The 6,000-nt window shown below is 28.1% G+C and overlaps 1 long non-coding RNA gene across 1 annotated transcript; it reads right to left on the bottom strand.

Moving 5' to 3' along the window:
- Positions 1 to 843: 843 nt before the first annotated feature.
- LOC124426013 lies at positions 844 to 5,541 on the bottom strand. Its single transcript, XR_006942633.1, has 2 exons — positions 1,415 to 5,541; positions 844 to 1,025 (listed from the first exon to the last, which is right to left on the bottom strand). It is a non-coding gene; the product is annotated as an uncharacterized LOC124426013 (long non-coding RNA).
- Positions 5,542 to 6,000: the final 459 nt, after the last annotated feature.

The following is a 6,000-nucleotide window of genomic DNA, read 5'->3' as shown; positions in this document are numbered from 1 at the left end:
GACGTGTATTATCATTAACGCTAACAATCATATATATCGTATGAAACTATTTTTTTTGACCGACCAATACTTTTTGGCACAACAATCAATTTATTTATTTATTTATTTATCCATTCATTCCTTTTCCCTTTCTCTTTAAGCATCGTATTTAAAATGCTCATATTAATTTATTTTAAATGATACATTTTACAATCCATTTAAGGTTCGCAATAATGAATCGGCCAAGGTTTGAAAATTTCTTATTATACATTTCCCGTCTCGTGTTATCTTATTTTTATTTGGTCAAGCGATTGTTTAAAATTACTTCTTCCTCTTGTTTCTTTCTCTTTTTCTTCTTCTTTCTCTTCTTCTTCTTCTTCTTCTTCTTCTTCTTCTTCTTCCTCTCTCTTTTTTTTTCCCTTTGTCTGTTTCTTTACAAGTAAATTTACAATATATACAGAGAGATTTCTCATCGCGTTAAATATTGAATTCGATTGGTTGCGATCGATCGAAAATGAAAAAGATTTTACATGGTATATTCGTTTATACAGTTTGTGACATTTTATAAAATATTTTCTTTTCTCAATTCTTAATGTGGCAAATAATAATCAGGTATAATTAGTAAAATGAAACAAAATTTGCATATGTATTGATTAAATTGGGATTAATTTTATAAATTAAATTTAATCCGTGATAGAATAAAATTAGATCGAGATAAATGGAAAGAGAAATTATGATACTGGTAGATTAATAAAAGTGTGGTGAAAGGAAGAAGAAAAAAAAAGAAAAAAAGAAAAAGAAAGAAAGAAAGAAAGAAAGAAAGAAAGAAAGAAAGTAAAAGAAAATAAACAAAAAACAAACAAAGACGTGTAATTGTTGTATTTATTGCAAAATGAAATCAAATAAATCCAATAAGAAATGTGATACTTCGATACATAAAAAGTTCATCGCAGTTTATCATGGTGTGCCTGCACGAACCTATGATACTTTTCTTATCTTAATTTCCCTTTTTTTCTTTTTTTGTTGTTTTTATAATAATATCCAACCTTAAAATATTTTTAAAAATAACATTTATTATATAGTAGAGGCAGTTTAGGATCGAAATTAGAGATGTGAACAATGTTTTCCCACGTCTTACGTCACTCCATCGATTATTTTTGATTAATTATATTTTATATAATTAATTGATTAATTGATTAATTCATTCATTACAATTAATTTTACTGGAAGACACGAATAAAAGTCAAATATTAAAAAAAAAAAAAAAAAAAGAAAAAAAAAAAAGAAAAGCTAAGAAGTACATCATTTTCGATTAAAAATATTTATTATCTTGAAAAGTTTTATTCGATATCTTTTTCTTGCAACGCAAAAATATAAAACTCGTAAAACGTAGTAAACATTATTTCCTTGAACATTATCTCGTTCGAATACTTACTTATTTATACTTATAATGTCATTAACAAGTCATTCAGATCGTGTGTATGTTTTATAACGATAATAAAAATAAGACACAGCGCGATGATCATTATTATATGTTATTTCTTCTTTTTCTTTTTCTTTTCCTCTTCTTTTTTTTTTTTTATTTCCTTTCATTTTCCTTTTTCCTCTCTTTCATAAATTATATGTGCCTTCTTCTTTTTTCTCTTTCATAAATTATAACGAATTATAATTCTTCCTATATATATATATATATATATAATATAATCTAGCGCAAAATATACTATTCTCTGTAAAGTAAATTCATGTATATTATCATCATCTCCTTGTCACGTGATCCGTATATTCTTCTAATGGGACAAAAATCATCGTTTTATAGAGAATATCGAATCAGGTGGGGGAGGAATGTAACTCAAGTTAATAGAACGATGTATTTATTCTCGGTAGTCAGGTTTAACAAGTTCTTAAATTAAAATATAATGGAAAACTTAAAAAAAAAAAGAAAAAGAAAAAAAAGACGAGAAAAAGAAAAAGAAAATTAAAATCAATTAAAATAAATTAAAATGAAGGAATAATTTAAAGGAAGAAAAAAGAGAAGAAAAAAAAAAAGGACTGAATAAGATTCACTAATAGTATTTTTAACGTTTAATAAAAGGAAAACATTTTTGTTAACGTATCTTGTTAAACCTGCTTCCAATGTATTCACGTTTAATAATATTTCGTGAAATTGTACACTCGCTAATTAACTTAAGCTTTATAAATCATAATTAATAATTAATAAACGATATCACTTTGATCATTAGTTGACAAAGTTATGTATGTAAGCGATGTCGCGCGGTAAACAATAATTCGTATAGCAAAACAAATGTATATCTTAATTCGAACAATGATACCTTTCCGTCGAATGATCTATCTATCGATTATAATTCATCGACTTAATTACATCGATAACATTCGAGCGATCTGATCTAATCTGTAAGAATGCGATTAACTTTACATGGAGTTTCATGGAAACTCCGTCTTCTTTTTCCTTTTATTTTTTCTTTTCTTTCTTTTTTTTTTCTTTTTTTTTTTATTTTTTTTCTTTTTTTCTTTTTTTTTCTTTTTACATGAATTAACATTTATAATATTGATGCGCACCGTTCATCGTATTTACGCTCGAACTTGTTGAAATAATTTTAGAAATTCTTAAAAATTTCAATTCATTGATAAATGTTTGAAGACACGTCGAAAATTATCGGATTGAAAAGAAAAAGAAAAAGAAAAAGAAAAAGAAACGATTCTTTTTCACGGACCAGCCGTAATCAAATAATTCAATTTTAATTTCTTTCTTTCATTTGTTCGTCGATATTTTCTCACGAGTATTATTTAAACAAAAAAAAAAACAAAAAAAAAACTTAATTTATATCGTAGTAACAAGTTCGAGCGCAAATAAGATAACGCGTGACATCGACGCGTTCCATCGTGAATATAATAAAAATGAAATAACCTTTTCCCAAACTGATTGATTGATTGATTGATTGATTGATAATTTACGTATTAAATTCGATCGAGTTTAAAGCGATACGATTGAAACGAACGATAAACAAAGTAAAATGTAAAATAAAAACGTACATCCGTAATTTTCGAACTTAATCTTAATACTAGAAAAAAAAAAATAAAATTGATGTCTTAATTACACTAAAAAAAAAAACAGAACTAGAGAGACTTGCGAAAAAAAATGGAACAAAGTAAATACAACAGCCTAGGTAATGATATATCTAAATTCACATTCGAACTTCGAATTAATTAACAATAGCAACGATATGATTAAAACTAAAAGAGAGAGAGAGAGAGAGAGAGAGAGAGAAAGAGAGAAAGAAAGAGAAAGAGATTATTATTAAGATCTTGTATCTTTAGATCTACTTTGAAAAATTATTAAAAATATAAAATCACAAATAATCGAAAATTAATTTATTCGATCGCATGGTTCAATCGAGATACCGAACATTTCTTTTTTTTTTTCAGATTTCTCAAAACGATTGAAAATAAAAGTTTACGATAATCTTATGCGTAAAAGCGATAATATTCTATAGCGATTTGTCGCATAACACATATTACATATGTGTTGTAAAATAGTTAGACGTGTCTCGTTCGATGGACGGACAGTAAAAAAAAAAAAAAAAAAAAAAAGGAGAGAGAAAAAAAGGGAGAGAAAAAAAGTGACAAAAAAGAAAAAAAAAAGTAGAAAAAAGAAGAAGAAGAAAGAAAAACATAAAAGAGCTTTAACCCCTATTCACGTAATCCGATCACGATCGCTCGACGAAATGCATATCGTTTTCAAGCTGCGGATCCCTTCAGAGTAACACCCACCTCTAGTAGCACCACCTCCTCCACCTCCTTCTCCTGTACCCCACCTCTCTAACCCGCTCTAACAGAGAGACCGTAACACGAATGATTCTTTCGCTCGGTAAACTCGCTCGGCTAATACGTGAAAGTAGTAGAAGAGAGTCAAAGTTCTCGATGGAGGGAACGTGCCGGTGTTCGTGTAACAAAGGATCAATATGCTCGAAGTAGCTCGAGCAACCGTTTTAACGACCAATTGGAGGAAGGGAAAGTTATTGTGTACTTGTGTGTTATATGGCATCTCCTCTCTTTCTTTCTCTCTTGCTCGCTTACATTCTTTCTCTCTCTCTCTCTCTCTCACACACACACACACACACACACATTCTCTTGTTATATCCCTCTTTCTCTTTTTCTCTCTAAGTCTCTCCCTCTCTCTCTCTATCTATCTCTCTCTCTCTCTCTCTCTCTTACGTCCTGTGTTATTTGTCAGTAGAGAAAGAGAAAAAGCTTTTACCGTGCGGTGAAGTTGGACACGTTCACCGCGCCCCCACGACGTCACGTCGATCGACTTTAAATGTCCTCGATGCATTTTGTTGTTGATCCTCGTTCAGTTATCTTCTCTCCTCTCTTCCTTCCTTTTCCTTTTTCTTTCTCTTTGTTCTCTCTTTTTTTTTCTCTCTTCTTTCTCTCTCTCTCTCTCTCTCTCTCTCTCTCTCTCTCTTCTTCCCCCTTGTATTTTTTTCTCCCTTTTCGTTTTCTTTTCATTTCATTTGCCGTCTTTTACTTCGACTAGTATAAAACGTATACCAACGAGCGCAAAAGATCTCATTGAAGTTCTTTTATTCGATTAAAAGCAAATAATGTTAAATCACAAAGAATTTTATAAGATATTTTTTCCGATTTAATATGTCAAAGAGGATCTAAAAATTTTCTTCTATCTTATTAGAAAATAGTGAACGAATCTTTTCTTATTATTGCATTCTCCATTATCGAAATTCTGTATCTTTTGGGAAGACACGGGTTTTGAATTTCTTTTTTTTTTTTTTGGATTATCGATTATGATCTCTATTACTTCTCTCTCTCTCTCTCTCTCTCTCTTTCTCTCTTTCTCTTTCCTTTTGTCTAATCGATAAGCTCAAAAGGAAATCGTCTCAGCGTAAATCCATTAAAAGTTGTTGCTCGGACAAAGTTAACAAAGTCGAAATGTCTTTGTCTTTGTCTTTGAGGAATCCTAGCCATGTTCGTTCTATTCGGCCGCAACAATCTCTGCTGAGCTTTCTAAGTTGTAAAAAAAAAAAAAAAGCCAAAGAAAAAGAAGAAGAGAAGGACGAAGAAAAATAGAACGAGAGAGAGAGAGAAAGAGAGAGAGAAAGAGAGCAAATAAAAAATAGTCACTCACAAAATTTCGGTGATATTTTTACGAGCCTGGATACGTTTTACGATTATGAACTATGATCGAAGTAAAAGTATATTAATTTGTTGGTTCGTATTTAACATTTCGATTAAAAAAAAAAAAAAAAAATAAACTTTTTTTTAAAAAGGATTTGATTCATTCGCCTTCGAAATAATAATATTCTAATCTTATCGTGCTTCTTTTCTCTGATCACAAGAGACATCGCTTATATTTTGTTCTCTTCGTCAGAACTAACCCCTTTCACTTTAAACGAATATCTCTGTGATAATAATGACAATGATGATGACGATGATGATAATGATAACGATAATGATAATGACGACAATAATTATTACTACTATTCATTATTATTATTATTATTATTATTATTATTATATTATTAGTAGTAGTACTAATAGTAGTAGTAGTAATAGTAGTAGTAGTAGTAATAGTAGTATTAGTATTATTTAATTATTTATTTATTATTAATATTATTAATATTATTATTATTATATTTATTATTATTATTTTTTTATTATTATTATTATTATTATTATTCTTATTCTTATTCTTATTATTATTATTATTATTATTATTATTATTATTATTATTATTATTATTATTATTATTATTATTATTATTATTATTATTATTATTATTATTCGCTAGTTGAAATAAATTTGTTCGTTTTTCTTCAATGAGGAAAATCTGAGAATGTCGCGAACGATAGCAAAAATACTATGTATAGTATATGTACATACTTACATACACAATGTTTTTTTTTGTTTCTTTTTGTTCTTTTTTGTTTTTTTTTTTGTTTTTTTTTGTTTTTTTTTGTTTTTTTTTTTTTTTTTTTTTTTTTTTTT

The sequence above is a fragment of the Vespa crabro genome, chromosome 8 (assembly GCF_910589235.1).
Source record: "Vespa crabro chromosome 8, iyVesCrab1.2, whole genome shotgun sequence".
NCBI lineage: Eukaryota > Metazoa > Arthropoda > Insecta > Hymenoptera > Vespidae > Vespa > Vespa crabro.
Note: the sequence above shows the minus strand (reverse complement) of the source record. Positions and strands in the feature narration are given on the sequence as shown.